This window comes from Otolemur garnettii, unplaced genomic scaffold, assembly GCF_000181295.1.
Source record: "Otolemur garnettii isolate 467f Iridium unplaced genomic scaffold, OtoGar3 scaffold00017, whole genome shotgun sequence".
Classification (NCBI taxonomy): Eukaryota; Metazoa; Chordata; class Mammalia; order Primates; family Galagidae; genus Otolemur; species Otolemur garnettii.
The window spans coordinates 26818804-26837092 of NW_003852412.1; positions in this window are offsets into that span (position 1 = coordinate 26818804).

An 18289-nucleotide genomic window follows, 5' to 3' on the forward strand; every position below is an offset into this window, starting at 1 on the left:
AAAAAAAAAAAAAAGAATATACAAGAAATATTAGACCTAAATAGTATGATAGATAAAATTAAAAATTCACCAAAGAGGTTTGACAGCCAATATGGACAGGCAAAAGAAAAATTCATCAAATTTGATGATTGTACTATTATTAGACAGAAAATGAATGAAGAAAAATGAACAGAGCCTAATTGATCCATGTTACACCATCAGACATATCAATATACACATTATGAAGTTATAGAATGAGAAGAAAAAGAAACAGGGCAAGAAAAAAACATTTGAGGAAATATTATCCAAAACTTCCAAAATGTAATGAAAGACATGAATCTACATTGAGGAATCTCAACAAATTCCAATCAGGACAAACTCAAAAAAATCTGCACCAAGACACATAATGTTCAAACTATTGAAAGTCAAAGAGAAAAATCTTGAAAGCAGCAAGAAAGAAGGGATTCATCACATATATGATATCTTCAGTAAGATTGACAGCCTATTTCTCATGAGAAACTATGAGGATCAAAGGGCAGTAGAATGAAATATTTAAAATACAGAAAGGAAAAATGCCAACTAGGAATTTATATATGGCAAAACAATTCTTCCAAATGCAGAAGAAATTACAACATTGCCAGATAAACAAGAGCTGTGGAAATTTGTTGCTAGTTGATATGCTGTATACAAAATACTAAAGGGAGTTCTTCAGGTCTGGCTTTAAGTTACTATGAATAGAAAGTGACTTAAAGTCATTCAAAATAAATGTCATTAGTAAAAGTAAATGCAGGGAAATATGAAACCTAGTATATTTTAGACTATTTCTCCTTTCAATTTGGTAACTCCTATTTTTATTTCCCATATGACCTAAAAGACAAATGTATGAAACAATAATTATCATAAATCTCTGTTAAAGGCATATAATGTATAAAGATGCAATTTGCAACAACAACAGCACAAAGGGAAGGACAAAGCTAGATAGAAGTAGAGTTAGTATATGCTACTGAAGTTAAGCTGGTGTCAATTCAAACCATGAATTATTATAAACAATCAAACTAGATTGTTATACACTTAGGATGTTAACTGCAATTTCATAGTAACTACTAAAGAAAAATTTGAAATATACCAAAAAAGAAATGAAGAGGGAATCAAAATTGTATACTATTAAAAAATCAAACACAAAGGAAGCAATATTGAAAGAGTTGAGAAACAAAAAAGATATGACACAAAGAAAACAAAAAGCATAATGACAAAAATAAATTGCTCACTATCAATTAGCACTTTAAATTATAAATGGATCAAACTCACCAATTAAAAAACAGAGACTAGGGCAATGCCTGCAGCTTGATTCAAACCTGGCCCCAGCCAGAAAAAAAAAAAAAGTAAGAAAAATAAATAAATAAATAAATAATAACAGAGACTAGGCTTGCCACCCATAGCTCAGTGAGCAGGGTGCTGGCCACATACACCAAAGGTAGCAGGTTTGTGCCTGCTAAAAGAACAATGACAAGTGCAACCAAAAAATAGCCAGGCATTGTGAAGGGTGCCTATAGTCCCAGCTACTTGGGAGGCGAGACAAGAAAATCACTTAAGCCCAAGAGTTTGCAGTTGCTATGAGCTGTGACACCACAGCACTCTACCAAAGGCAACACAGTGAGACTCTGTCTCAAAAAACAAACAACAACAAAAAAAAAACAGACTAACAGAACAAATTTTTTAAAAGCCATAGGCTATTGGGTTTTTTTTTTTTTTTTTTTTAATTGTTGAGGATTCACTGAGGGCACAAACAACCAGGTTACACTATTGCATTTGTTAGGTAAAGTCCCTCTTATAATTGTGTCCCACCCCTAAAAGATATGTCACACACCATGACTGCCCACTCCCCTCCCTCCTTCCCTCTTTCTGCTCTTCCCTTCTTCCAGCCCCTTCCTCCTTCCCTCTCTTTGCTCTTCCCTTCCCCCACTTCCCTCCCTCCTTCACTCTCTCTACTCTCCACTTCCCCCACCACCCTACAATGTACTAGGTCATCAACTGTCCTCATATCAGAATTGAGTACATGGGATTCTTGCTTCTCCGTTCTTGTGAAGCTTTACTAAGAATAACGTGTTCCACTTGCAGGAGACACCGGGAAAGAAACACCTTGGTAATAAGAGAATGGGGATTGGTCTCCTGTTAAAGAACATGAGAGCACATACATCATTGCTTGGCAGTCTCCACACCTGTGGTGTAAATAGCCATGGGATCACTTCTATAATGAGCCATGGGAGAAGCTAGATGAGGCTCTTACTACTCCAGTTCCTACTAGTCTCCTCCTACTAAAACTGACTGCTGCACTGTTAAGGTGCTCTGGCACCTCTGACCTGACTGAGATAATGGGCTCCCTGGCACTTATGGGGAGCCACACCAGGAGTGAAATGCACAGTGGTCTGAGTCCTGGCAGTTTCATGGGCCAAGGCAGTGACTTAGCATCCTGGCTCCAATATCCACTTCCATCCAGGTTAATATAAAAGATAAAAAGTCTCCATCTTTTTTAATTGCTGAATAGTATTCCATGGTATACATGTACAACAGCTTGCCAATCCATTCCTGGGTTGGTGGGCATTTTGGCTATTTCCACATTTTGGCCGATTGTAAATTGAGCTGTGATAAACAGTCTAGTACAAGTGTCCTTATGACAAAAGGATTTTTTTTCTTCTGGGTAGGTGCCCAGTAATCGGACTGCAGGATCAAATGGAAGGTCTCGTTTGAGTTCTTTGAAAGTTCTTCATACTTCCTTCCAAAAAGGTTGTATTAGTTTGCAGTCCCACCAGCATGTAAAAGTGTTCCCTTCTCTCCACATCCACACCAGCATCTGCAGTTTTGAGATTTTGTGATGTGGGCCATTTTCACCAGGGTTAGCTAATATCTCAGGGTGATTTTGATTTGCATTTTTCTAATAATTAGGGACAATGAGCATTTTTTTCATGTTTGTTAGCCATTCATTCATCTGTCTTCTTTAGAGAAGGTTCTATTCATCTCTCTTGTCCATTGATATATGGGATTGTTGGCTTTTTCATGTAGATTAATTTGAGTTTTCTGTAGATCCTAGTTATCAAGCTTTTGTTTGATTCAAAATATGCAAATATCCTTTCCCATAGTGTAGGTTGTCTATTTGCTTTGGTTGTTGTCTCCTTAGCTGTACAGAAGCTTTTCCAGGCTTCTGTTTAATTAAGTCCCATTAGTTTATTTTTGTTGTTGTTGCAATTGCCATGGAAGTCTTCTTCATAAAGTCTTTTCCCAGCCCAGTCTCTTCATAATCACCTGTTCTCTTGTTTTCTTTTCTTTTCTTTCTTTCTTGTTTTTTTTTTAAGACAGAGTCTCACTTTGTTGCCCTCAGTAGAGTGCTGTGGCATCATAGCTCACAGCAACCTCAGACTCATGGGCTTAAACAATTATTTTGCCTCAGCCTCCCTAGTAGCTGGAATTATAGGTGCCTGCTATAACACCCAACTATTTTTAGATGTGGGGTCTCACTGTAGCTCAGGCTGGTCTCAAACTCTTGAACTCAGGCAATCCACCTGCCTCAGCCTCCAAGAGCGCTAGGATTACAGGTGTCAGCCACTGCCCCAACTGGCTACATGCTGTTTATAACAGACTAATTTTAAACCCAAAGAGCCAGACTGACAATACTAATATCAGATAAACATGACTGTTACATCAAGAAGTGCTGCAAGAGACAAATAAATATATTTCATAATGATAAAAGATCAATTCATCAAGACAATATAACAATTATAAAAATATTCACTCTAAGCAATAGAGCCCTAAAATATATAAAGCAAACAATGACAGAACCAAAGGAAAAAAAATAGACAGTCTAAAGTAATAGTTGGAAACTTTAGCCCACTTTCAATAATGAATAGAACATACAAAAAATCAATAAGGAAATAGTAGACTTAAAAAAACTGCAAACCAACAATACCAGCCACAAATATATACAATACTCCACTCGCAAATGGGAGAATATAAACTCTTCTCAAGATCACATGAAACATTCTCCAGAATAAACTATATGTTAGGCTATAACATGTACTCAACAAATTTTAAAATATTTAAATCATACAAAATGTCTTCTCCAAATACAAGGGAATGAAGCCAGAAACCACAGGAGGAAAACTAGAAAATTCTCAAATACACAAATAAAATAACAACCTTAAACAACTAATAAGTCAAGGAATAAATCACTAGGGAAATTAGAAAATAATTTCAGATAAATGCAGATAAAAATACAACACATCTAAACTTGGGGCTCCCGGGCATGGTGGCATGCACCTATAATCCCAGCTACTTAGGAGGCTGAGGTGGGAAGATTATTTGAACTCAAGAGTTCAAGATCAGGCTTGGCGCCTGTAGCTCAGCGGCTAGGGTGCTGGCCACATACACCACAGCTGGTGGGTTCGAACCCAGCCCAGGCCTGCTAAACAGCAATGACAACTACAACAACAACAAAAAAATAGCCGGGTGTTGTGGCAGGCACCTATAGTCCCAACTCCCAAAAGTCTAAAAAAAAAAAAAAGAATTCAAGATCAGCCTGGGAAAAGTAACAAGATCTACATATCAAAAAAAAAAAAAAAAAGATAGATACAACAAAGCAGTGTTCAAAGATAGCTGTAAACACCTACATTTAAAAAAAGATTTCAAATTAACACCCTAACTTTATACCTAAAAGAACTATAAAATGAAGTGCAAACTAAACTCAAAGCCAACAAAAAAGAAAGAACTAATAAAAATTAGAGCGAAGATAAGCAAAACAGGGGAGAAAATCAACAACCCTCTTCCCCCAAAAGAAGATTCTTTGGAAAAAATTAACCACGATGGTTAATTCTTTGTGTCAACTTGAGTGAGCTAATGTATATCTGGATAACTAGTAAAACATTATCTCTGAATTTCTCTGTGAGGATGTTTCCAGACAAAATAAGTATTTTAATCAGCAGACTGAGTAAAGAAGATCTATCCACACCAACGTGAGTCATCCAATCTACTAATGGTCCAAATTGAATAAACAAGTAGAAGAAGAACAAATGTTCTCTCTCTCCCAGAGATAAGATATACATCTTCTGCCCTTGGACATCAGTGCTGGTTCTCAGGCCTTCAAACTACAAGACTTACACCAATGATCAGTTCTCAGGCTTTCAGCCTCAGATTTGGAGTCATGCTATCAGCTCCCCTGGTACCCAGGCCCTCAGACTCTGAACTAAAGTATACCGCTGGCTTTCCTGGTTCTCCAGATTACAGATAGTAGTGGGAATTTCTGGCTTCCATAACTACATGATCTAATTCCCATAGTAAATCTCTTCCTACACATATATGCCTGTGTGTGTGTGAGAGAGAGAGAGAGAGCAAATATCTATTGGTTCTGTTTCTCTGCAGAACTCTGACTAATATATCAACTAGACAAACAAACCTTTAGCTAGGCAGATTAAGAAAAAGAAGTTAAGAATAACTTTAAAAAGACAAAAAAAAATAAAACCCAGGGACATTATTACCTTTGAATAAACTAAAATGCATATAAGAGAATATTATGAACAATTATACACCAACAAATTAAGTAATTTAGATAAAATGGAAAAATTCCTAGGAACACATAAATTACCAAAACTGACTTACAAAGTAGAAAATTTTAACAGACGTATAACAAGTAAGAAATAATCAGTAATCAAAAACCTCCCCCAAAAGTCTAGGACCATATGGCTTCACTCGTGAATTACACCAAACATTCAAAGAAGAATGAACACCATTCCTTCTCAAGCTCTTCCAATAAAATAGGAAAAGGAACACTTCCTAACATACTTTGTGAGGTCAGCACTGCTCATATACCAAAGCTAAACAAAGACATCAGAAAAAACTATAAATCAATATTTCTTATTAACATAGATACAAAATTCCTCAACAAAATACTAACAAACCAAATCCAATAGCACACTTTATAAAACTATATACCAAGACTGAATGAGATGCAAGTGTGAGTTGAAAGTGTGAAAATCAATCAGTATAACAGACCACATTAATAGAACAAAGGAAAAACTATATGATCATCTCAGTACATGCAGAAGGAGCATTTGACAAACTTTACATCCTTTCATGATAAAAACACAAACTAGGGAAGAAAAGAACTTCTTGAACATGATAGAAAGTATTCACCCATAGCTAACATCACACTCAATGGTGAAAGAATGAAAGCGTTCCCACACGACATGATGCCTGCTTCAACCATTTGTTTATTCTTTCTTTTTCTTTCTTTTTTTTTTTAGAGACAGAGTCTCACTTTGTCACCCTCCATAGAGTGCTGTGGCATCACAGCTCACAACAACCTCCAGCTCCAGCTCTTGGGCTTAGGTGATTATCTTGCCTCAACCTCCCAAGTAGCTGGGACTACAGGTGCTGGCCACAACACCCAGCAATTTTTTTGTTGCAGTTTGGCCAGGGTTGGGTTTGAACCTGCCACCCTCCATATATGGGGCTTACACCCTACTCACTGAGCCACAGGCGCTGCCCCAGCCATTTATTTATTCAACATTACTGAGGTTGCAGTGAGCTATGACACCATTGCACTCTGCTCAGGGCATAGGGTGGGACTCTGCCTCATCAACAACAACAACAAAAAAGGCAAAAAAAAAGATTGTACTAGAAGTTCTAGCCAAAGAATTAATCAAGAAAAAGTAAAGAAAGGCATCCAAATTGATGATGCCTTTTTGAAGTACAAAGAACTAAAACTATCTCTATCTGTAATTCTGCATATACAAAATCCCATATAATCTGCATATGCACACACACACACAAAAACCCTGCTAGCATTTATAATTGAATTCAGCAAAGTTGCAGGCTACAAGAATCAATGTGTTTCTATACCGCATCAATGAGTAACCTGACAGAAAAGCAGTTCCACTCACAATATCATCCAAAAGAATAAAATATCTAAAAATAAATTTAACCAAGGAGGTAAAAGATGTACGCAACTGGAAAATACAAAACATTGCTGAAAAAATTTAAAAGACCTGAACAAATAGAAGTACTTCCCACATTCATGATTTGGAAGACTTAATATTGTTCACGTGGCAACACTCCCCCAAAGAAATCTATAGTTCCTGAAGTTCGTATGGAACTATAAGGGATATCAAATAGCCAAAACAATATTTAAAAAGTAAAACAAGGCAGACTCAATAGAAAGCCTATTAGTAGTTATCAAACATAAATGGTTCCAAACAACAAGCATTCAAAGATGGAAGCAACGTTTATTATATAAATACTCTTCTATTTACAGGGTCTGGTGTGATTTTCTTTGATCCTTTCAAACATCAAACATTTTGCAAACAGTAATATTGTACTTACCTGAATTTAAGCTACACTTTCCATGGGGTCTGAATATGTGCAGTTCTTCTTTTCAGTACTTTATTCACTTTTATTTTAGTCTCTTCTCTGATGCTTGATTTTTGTCTTTTCTCACGAAAAAAATGAAAGTAGAATTACGTGTCCAAATCTAGCATTAAATTACAATTCATTTTAAGTGAGAAAATAAAACCAAATGCATGGGGAAAATAGAAATGGAGAAAAAACCTCCAAAATTCTAATTAAGCTGCAAACCATAACAGTGTACAGTTTCCACAATGGAATTTAAATGTTTACAGACTTCAACAAGAGACAAACAGCCAAGGTTTGGCCTTGATCACATAATGGAAGTAAGTTAAGACTCAAAAGACGATACCTACTGTCTTATTCTATTGGGAAACAAATAATTTATTGCCAAAGATTTTAGTCTTTCACATATAATATGTATCCCATATAAAAATTTTGTAATAAGGTGCTTTTATGTTCACAAATATGGCTATTAGTGATCTATTATTTATGAAAGTAAATTCATTTCTCTTAAAATAAGAGGCTCACTAACATCACCAGTGATGGCTTATTTTGAAAACATTCTCCTTAAACAAATTTTCTGAACTCATTTTATAACCTTAAAACCAGGAAGAAATGTTTTCTGGACACTATAAACTAAGTATGTCAGATATTTCTCCAAATTGTTATAGAAGATAGGTAGTATTGTTACCATACAACATAAGTATGATCTGAACATAAAGAAGAAACTTAGTATCACCAAGTTGAAAAATCAGAAGGGAAAAAAAATGAATGAATTACCTCTTTAAGACTGGACCAAAAGCAGCAGCCAACTGTTTTGCAAATGTCATTGTTAGATATCCTAAAAGTAAACAAAATGAAAGTGAAATGTCAAAGAAATTCTCAATTTCTTCATCCACAGACCAGAGAGTAATTAAAGGGTCATCTGTCTTTGTTTTTATGTAAATAACTAGCAAAGTATTATACCTGTTTATGTCTTCCTTTGTTCAAGCAGCCTTGTCTTTGAGGGAAACAAAACTGTGGTGTTGCTAATGTTAGCTTAAACACATCCTATAAGTTTTAGGGTCCTGGGAAAACACACAGTGACAAGAAGTCTATTCAAAAAATCAGCATGTGGGATACAGCATGGCTTGGCCCTTGTAGGAGGACAGCCCCTCTTGGTCAGAATTACAATCTTGTTATTATTCCCTTTATTATTCTACTATCCATCCTTACCATGAACATAAAGTAACAGACATCCTCTGTTTGTTTTCACTATTAAACAGATAAATATGTTCTCTATATTTATTTGTTCACTCATTGAAAACAAAGAAATGTAGATGTTTTTAATGTCTTCCTGGCTCTGCCACATAAAGTAATTGTTTCCAGTTAATCTTAATTTACATACCATTTGTGATATTTTTCTCTTATTGCTCCTGTTAATTGGATATTCATATTTGGTATGTCAAAGCATACAACATTTCTCCTGGGTCTGATTCCCTTATAGGACTCAAGATTCTTGGATGTATAATGAAGAGATAGTCACAACTTTGCCAGCAAGAGAAAGATCACACTCCACGCAACTGCACAGACCACTTTGTAATTGATTGTTTGCTTTAACCTCCTCTTTATTGTGAATACAGAAGATACCTGCATAATACGGTGCCAGATCTCAATAAGACAGCCTGTATACAGAGAGAACTGCCTGAAACGAAACCCAGGGACTCTCAAATCCTCTGTCCAAATGAATGGACTTCTGAACCATAACCTTGCTTAAATTTGTGTCATATATTCAGTAGAGGCCTTTTTTTTTTCTCCAAGTTAATCCTTCCACATACTTCAGTGATTAGTAGTAGCTTTATCCTAGCATTCCCACAGACTGTGATAGAAACAAAATAACCCAAAGCCCAGCTTTCTGCCTGAGAATGCTGAAGCAGGAAGTGTCTCGGACAGCAATGGACACTATGCTTTGTTTGTTGAAGATGCTGTGAAAGGCAAACCTTCTCACTCCCCTCATCACCACAGCTGTGATCAAAACTCTGGCTGAAACCGCATACAAGGTTGTGTTCTCTCCGCTCAGCTGTCCACCTTTCAAGTAGTGAGAAAAGACATGCTCCTATTTTGAAAACATGTGGGTGAAAGATCCTGCATTGGCAAATTCAATTAGAGGTAAAATTGAGCTTTCTTTCATAATTCTACCTCCTTGTGGAATAGTGACAACTTTAGGACCTTGGATTATCTTGTTGAGCCTCGTTTTTACGTACATCAAGGTTGATATAACTTTGGCATGGATGACATAATTAACATATGAAGAAAAATGATGGCAGTGCCATAGCCTGAAATCTCAAGAAAAGTTAAACTTAAGGTTCTCATTAATTTTCTTGTATTCCTCATGTTTTAATGAAAAAAGTCATTAAATAACTACATTACATGTACTCATGTCATTTGAATGAAGGGTGAGTTAGAAAATACCTTATTTTAAAGTTTGCTGATCAGTACACAGCTCTAACAAGCAGGTGCACCATTTTTTCACTGGGTTTTCTACATGTGCTTTTTAAAAAATAAGTTACGTGGTACTATGCTTCAAATTCTCTTAAAGAATAAGTTTAATAACCAAAAGAATGATTAACATATTTTGGGAGAGCCTCAGAATTAACTCCCTTCGAACCACTTAGTCTAGAGAAAGATTTAATAATCTTTCTATATTATTTGTTCCTCTACCTAAAACACTTTATATATTATGAGTTAAAAGCTAACAAAACAAGTAAGAATAAAATTACTATTTTTCTAATCACTTAATGAGCTCAAAAATATTCAAAATATTTTTTCTCATACTTTTGCAAAACTTTTACCTCTTTCAAACTTGCAAGTAAATGTGCCATGCCCAAAGGAGAAGTTTTCAGAAAGCTACAGATACCTTTGAGAGATTTGAATATTTGTACACTTACAAGCTATTTACTGAATGTTGATATTTACTCTATATTAATGCTTGTAAAATAGCACAAAGCAAAAGATCTAGTTGAAAGTTATGAAACACAAAAGTTCCTCTGTGTGGTAGGCAATGCCAGAAGCAGTCTTGGTGAGAGACCCCAAACTGCTGGCAGAGGGGTACAAAGAGAAAGAGAAGAGACAAGTTTAGGGGACAGCAAAGCAAAACAAGGACGCAAAACCGAACAAAAGTAGATGGAACTGAATACGCCACTTCCAACACAAGATACCCTCAACTAAAAATCTGTGATAATCCTCACAAATGGCACTCAGGTAATTTTTTCTATTTTATATTTGCTGTAATGTCTAAAAGCCTTGTGACTGTGTCCACTGACTTTATGAAAGAAGTACTAAGCTTAGTTTACCTAGGTACCTCTACATAAATGTTTCTGTTATTTAGAGAAAAAAGCAGAAAATAAGCAAGGCAGAGAGAAAAAGAATAAGAACAGGCTGACAAAAACCTTAAAATAACTACTACAAATAATAATCTTTGCAAGTAAGGGGGACAGGTTTGGTGGAAAAATCACAATTTTAGTTATAAGATACATCTTATGAAATTGCTTCATATATGTTAATGTGTGTGTTCCTTTGTTAAATTAACTACAGAAAAGGGGTAATACATGGGCAACAGAAGTACAGGCAGACCTTGTTTTATTACAATTTCCATATACCATGTTTTCCACAAACTAAAAGACTGTGGTGAACCCTGCATCAATCAAGTCAATCATCATTATTTTCCAACTGCAGGTGTTCACTTCAAGTCATATTTTGGTAATTCTTGCAAGATTTCAATTTTTTTCATTATTATTATATCTGCCATGATGATCTGTGGTCAGTGATCTTTGATGTTACTACAGTAATTATTTGAGGCACCATAAACTATTCCCAGTAAAGATGCAGAACTTAAATCTTGTACGTGTTCTGACTCTCCACTCCTCTGTTGTTCCCTATTTTTCTCCCTCTCTTGAGGCCTCCCCATTCCCCGAGATACAACGATATTAAAATTAAGCTAATGAATGACCCAACAATGGCCTCTAATTAAGTGTGTAAGTGAAAGGAAAAGGCACAGGAATCTCACTTTAAATCAAAGATAGAAATGATTAAGCTTAGTAAGGAATTCACATCAAAAGCCACGACAGGCTGAAAGCTAGAGCTCTTGCATCTAACAGCCACATTGGGAATGCAAAGGAAAAGTTCCTGTAGGAAATTAAAAGTGCTATTCCAGTGAACACATGAATGATAAAAAAAAGCAAAACAATCTTATTGCTGATGTAGAGAAAGCTTTAATGGTCTGGACAGAAGATCATACCAGTCACAACATTCCCTTAAGCCAAAAACAAATCCAGAGCAAGGGCCCAACTCTCTTCAATTCCATGAAGGCTGAGAGAAGTGAGGAAGCTGGCAGGTGTCGGTTCACAAGGTTTTAGGAAAGAAGCCATCTCCAGAACATAAAAGTGCAAGGGGAAACAGCAAGTGCCCAGTTATCCAGAGGCTCTAGCTAAGGTCATTGATGAAGGTAGCTATAGTAAACAACATATTTTAATGTAGATGGAACTGCTTTCTGATTGAAGAAGATGCCATCTAATATTTGCACAGCTAGAGAGATGTCAGTGGCTTCAAAGCTTTTAAGGACATGCTCTCTTGTTAGGAGTTAATACAGCTGGAGAATTTCAGTATGATCATTTACCATTCCAAAAGTTGTATAGTCCTTAAGAATTATGCTAAATATCCTCTGCCTGTGTTCTATAAATGGAATAGCAAACCTTAGATGACAGCACGTTTACAGCATACTTTACTAAACTATATTAAGCCTAATATTGAGATCTACTGCTCAGGAACAAAGGATTCAAGATATTACTGCTAACGGAAAATGCACCTGATCCTCTGATGCAGATGAACCCATGGTGTTTTCATGTCTGTTAACATAACATCTATTCCGTAGCCCATGTCTTATTTTTTAAGAAATACATTTTATAAGGCAATAGCTGCTGTGCATAGAGATTCTGGATCTGTATAAAGTATTAATAAATTGAAATCCTTCTGAAAAGGATTCACCATTTAAGATGCCATTAAAAACATCCAGGATTCATGGAAAGAGGTCAAAACATCAAACAGGAGTTTAGAAGAGGTTGATTCCAACCCTAATGGATGACTGAACAGGATTTTAAGACCTCAGTGGAGGAAATAAATGCAAATATGGTGAAGACAGTGAGAGAACTAGAATTATATATAAAGTCTGAAGATGTGACTGAATTGCTTCAGTCACATGATAAAACTTAAACAAATGAGTTGTTTCTTAAGAATGAGCAAAGAAAGTGGTTTCCTGAGATGGAATATACTCCTGTTGAAGATGGTGAGAACACTGCATCATTGTTGTGAACAACAAAGGAATTAGACATAAACCTAGTGGCTATAGGAGAACCTGGGTTTAAGAGGATTGGACCCAATTTTGAAAGAGGTTCTTTGGTAAGCCAGGTACAGTAGCTCACACCTGTTATCCCAGCAACTTGGGAGGTAAGACAGGAAGATCACTTGAGTCTAGTTCAAGATTAGTCTACACAACACAGCAAGACCTTGAGTTTAAAAAAAGCATTTTATTTAATTAGCGGGGCATGGTGGCACATGCACCTATGTCACTCCAGCAATGTGGGAGCCTAAGGCAGAGGATCACTTAAGCTAAAAGTTACAGACTGCACACCAGTCTGAGTGTCAGAATAAGCCCCTATCTCTTAAAAAAAAAAAAAGAAAAAGTGGGGGGCAGTGGAGTTAAGATGGCGGACTGCAGCCAGCTTTCCACAGAGGCTCCCATCCAGAAAGAGAGTTAAAAGACAGAAATTTAGCAAGTAAGCCAATGGTTTGGAGCTGAGCCAAGAGAGAAGGTGGAAGAATGCATATCAACCCTGCTGAAGCAAGCTGGGACAGCAAAGATACAAACAAAAGGTACTGAATCCATCCCCAAGCAGATGGGAATCCCCTCCCCCATGAGAAGGGCTCACAGTAAACTCCATATAAACAAGTGAGCAAAGTTCAAACATCATCCCATTCCATCCCATGGGAGAGACCCTCTAAAAACTGGACCTCCTACCCCTACTAGGGTGCCATGGAACTCTCCTGCCAGGCATAAAACTGCATAAAACTGTATATATTCTCTACCTGCAACTCTGAACTCCCAGCACTCCCCTCCACTTTTACCTTGAAGTCTGGAAGCCTGTCCTGCCTGGAGTCCAGATTCTTGGGCATTTTCTCAAGAGAGGTGTGGACAGGGGAAGGGCCCTTGCTCAGCTGTGCTGATTCTGTGGCACGGGAGTAAGGAGAGAATGGTTAGCTGAAAGGGAACCATGCAGGAGCAGCAGCGGTGCCCCCAGGTGTAGAACAAATGCAGTGACACCAAGAAAAATAAGGCTCATGTCCCTGGGGCGGCTATCCCAGACAGAAACACCCTGTCTCTCTGGGCAACCAGAGGAAGCCACACACCTTCTCCCGTGCAGCTACTGGTGGATGGATCTGGGACATGAATAAAGGACACAGGGACTAGAATATGCATGCAGAGCCAGCAGACTTCCAGGGAGGGGCTGATGCACCTGGCCCATAGGAGATCATAGCTGAGACAAAGGCTAGCAGGCAGAGGCAGGAAATGACAGCTCAGTGTAAGCTCCAACTGCTTGCCACTGCCTGGAACTGAGTAGTGGTTTCTGTCACCTCAAGCAGAGTCTGATAACCAGGACAGAGACAAACTATGCGAAGTTGTGCTCTTCTACCAGCAACATCAATCAGGGGCAGGGCTGTTTCCATTAAGCACCCGAGGTTGTCAGGCCTCACCTCCCCCTGCCGGATAACGGCTGAGAATAGAGATGTGGCTGAAGAGACAAAGATCTCTCTCTGACTCAGGCAGGCAAACCTCTGGGGCATTTGTTCATTGGGGGGAACTAGGTCACAGCCCCAGCCCCACTGGGGTTACCAGTGACTGGGTATGACAGAGGTGCAAGGTGTGGAAGGAGGCATCAACTTTTACAGACTAATTTATTTGCTGGGCTGGTCCTTCTGACCTCATAGAGCACTGGAGCCAGTCATACCTGAGCTGCCAGCAGACCCCTGCTATCTAGTTGCCAGAGACCTTTTGAACTCCCCTACCTGAGACCAGTGCTGACTGGGACAATTGATTTGGACCTCTTGATCTGGGCCAATCACCCAAGGACTATCCAAAGTGCTAACCTGGTGTGTGGTTGTGGGAAGGTGTGATTTTCATTTTCCAATTGTTGTCTGTGGGGGGCAGGGTGACTTAATTGCTGGTATTTCTCCATAGCTGAGACTTCAACCCAGAGTAACTGATTTACTAGGGTAGAACAGAGACCAGCTGAAAACAAGACAGAGCAACTTAGCCCCACCTAACCAAGGAGGCCCCCAGTTTCGTAGGCCATATCACTGTACAGGTCCTTGGCAAAGCTCTAGGAGAAAAGCCAAACAGTATAAATTAAGCATGGAGTGGAATCAGCAGAGAAACTCTGGTAACATAATTAACCAGAGTAGATCAACCACCCAAGGAAGGACATGGCAGATGCAACTGAAGACCCCATCCATAAACAGATGGCTGAGATGTCACAAATCGAGTTCAGAGTCTGGATAGAAAATAAGATCAACAGAATGGAGGAAAGGAGGGAATCAGAATTTCAAATTATTCAAAAGATGTCTCAAGAATTCAATGATTTCAAAGATAAAATGACCAAAGAATTGGACACATTGAGGCAAGAGTTTGCAGCCCTCCAAGATCTGAAAAATACAGTAGAATCCCTTGCTAACAGAATGGAGCAGGCAGAAGAAAAGATCTCTGACACTGAAGATAAAGCTTTTGAATGCATCCAAGCGTTCAAAGAGGAAGAGAAATGGTGAGTAAAAACAGATCATTCTCTCAGAGAGCTCTAGGATAATTCGAAGAAAACTAATATTTGCCTTATAGGAATCCCTGAAGGCAATGAAGTTGCTCCACAAAACACAGAAGCTCTTCTTCATGAAATTATGCAAGAGAACTTTCCACATATGCCAAGAGATTCTGAAATTCAGATAGCAGACAGTTTCAGAACCCTGGCATGACTCAACCCAAATAAGACATCCCCCAGGCACATCATAATTAACTCCACTAAAGTTAATATAAAAAAGAAAACTTTAAAAGCAGCCAGACATAAGAAAACCATAACCTACAAGTGGAAGAGTATTAGAATGACTGCAAAGCTCTCTGCTGAAACCTTTCAGGCTAAAAGAGGGTGGTCATCGAGTTTTAATCTCCTAAAACAAAAAAACTTTCAGACCAGGATCCCGTATCCAGCTAAACTGAGTTTCATCTATGATGGAGAAATTAAATACTTTCATGACATTCACATGTTGAAGAAATTTGCCATAACTAAACCAGCCTCCAGGAAATTCTCAGACCTATCCTCCATAATGAACAGTGAAATCCTCCAACACAAAAGTAAACTCACTCAGAAACTTTTGATCAAATTCCAACTTCCACAGTGGCAAAAGGATTAAAAATGTCCACTGGTCTTTCAAAAAACTCGATACCTGGATTCTGGGAAGATGGCTGACTGGTAGCAACCCTGGTCAGAGGCTCCTGAGCAAAGAAAGAAAAACTGGCTGAAATCAGAATATAGGAAGCCAAAGATAGGAAGCTGAGCCCAGAAAGAAGTTTGGCAAGCTGTAAATCCAAGGAATATTATTTAAGAGCACAAAGTGGGCCCCAGAACTGCTTGCTAGAGCCGCCTGCCTCTGGCGGTGGCGGGTGGCTGCAGAGAAGTCCCCTGTGCCAGGAAGGCACAGAATGACTTGGCAGAGCCTTCCACACCCCCGCGGGTGGTAGCAGACGAGTCCTCCACTCTGGGAGGACCCAGAACTGTTTGTAGAGCTGTGCACCCCACAGGCGACAGAGGAGACCCCCGCTCTAGGGCTCTGGGCAGGTCCAGAAGCGCTTGCTAGAGCCGCAAGTTCCCCACAGGTGGCGGGTGGCCAGAGAGGAGTTCCCCTCCTCCAGGAAGCCACAGAAGTACTTGCTAGAGCCTTGCGCACCCCCGTGGGTGGCAGCAGATGAGTCCCCTACTCTGGGAGGACCCAGAACTGCTTGCTAGAGCCACGTAACCTACAGGCAGCAGAGGAGACTCTGGCTCCAGGGCTCGGAGTGGGTCCAGAACTGCTTGCTAGAACCACAAGCCTCCGGCGGGCAGCAGATCCCCAGAGAGGAGTTCCCCTGTTCCGGGCAGCCACAGAAGTACTTGCTAGAGCCTTGTGCACGCCCGCGGGTGGCAGCGGACAAGTCCCCCACTCTGGGAGGACCCAGAACTGCTTGCTAGAGCCGTGCACCCCACGGGCGACAGAGGAGACCCACACTCCAGGGCTCTGGGCAGGTCCAGAACCACTTGCTAGAGCTGCAAGCCTCCCAAGGGTGGCAGGTGGCCAGAGAGGAGTTCCCTTGCTCTGGGCAGCCACAGAAGTACTTGCTAGAGCCTTGCGCACCCCTGCGGGTAGTGGCAGATGAGTCCCCCACTCTGGGAGGACCCAGAACTGCTTGCTAGAGCCGCGCCCCACAGGCGGCAGATTAGATTCCTGCTCCAGGGTCCTGGGTGGGTGCAGAACTGCATGCTAGAGCTGCACACCTCCTGCAGGTGGCAGGTGGCCACAGAGTACTTCCCCTGCTACGGGTAGCCACAGAACCAATTGCTAGAGCCTTGTGCACCCCCGCGGGTAGCGGCAGATGAGTCGCTCACTCTGGGAGGGCCCAAAAGTGCTTGCTAGAGCCGTGCACCCCACGGGCGGCAGAGTAGATCCCTGCTCCAGGGCTCTGAGTGGGCGCAGAACTGCTTGCTAGAGCCGCACACCGCCTGCATGCAGTGCGTGGCCACAGAGGACTTAGGCAGGCGTAGAACCACTTGCTAGAGCCTTGCACACCCCCACGTGTGGCAGCAGACAAGTCCCCCACTCTGGGAGGGCCCAGAACTGCTTGCTAGAGTCACACACCCTACAGGCGGCAGAGTAGATCCCTACTCCAGGGCTCTGGGCGGGCACAGAACTGCTTGCTAGAGCTGCACACCTCCTGCAGGCTGCAGGTGGCCGTAGAGGACTTCCCCTGCTCCAGGCACGGACAGAACTACTTGTTAGAGCCTTGCGCACCCCACGGATGGAGGCAGAGGAGTCCCCCACTCTGGGAGGACCCAGAACTGCTTGCTAGAGCAGCACACCCCATGGGTGGCCGAGGAGATCCCTGCTCCAGGGCTTTGGGTGGGCCCAGAACTGCTTGCTAGTGCCACAGGTGTCCTGCGGGCAGTGGCGGAAGAGTCCTCCATTCCGGGCAGACCCCAAACAGCCTTCTAGAGACACACACACCCAACGGGGGCCAGCAGAGGAGTTCCTTGCTCCAGGCACCTGTGCTGGGTGGGCCCAGAACTGCTTGCTAGAGCCACGCTCACCCTACAGGAGGTTGTGGAGAAGTTTTCCACTCTGGGCGGGACCAGAACTGTTTGTTAGAGCCATGTGCGTCCCACAGATGGAGGTGGAAGAGTTCCCCACTCCGGGCTCCCATGCTGGGAGGGAATAGATCAGCTTGCTAGTGCTGCACGCGTCCAACAGGCCACAGTGAAGGAGACCCTCACTTCCCCCAGCTACTCTAGTGGGGCCGAACTAAGACTGATCTGGTCTCTCACGTACCCTACACTACCGCTGCCATTCCCCCACCCCCAGCTGCTCCAGGGTACTGAACTAGGACTGATCCACCTACTTACTGATCTCCTGCCCCCAGTAGGCTGAACAAGGTCTAATGCAGCCATGCACACTCCCATGCAGCTGCTGCCGTTCCACTGCACCCCAGTTTTCCCAGCACCAGAGAACTGGGAGTAGACAACAGACACACTCTGCACCTCTCTCTGGGCAACCAGAAGAAGCCACCAACTGAACAGTTCTGATAAGGCCT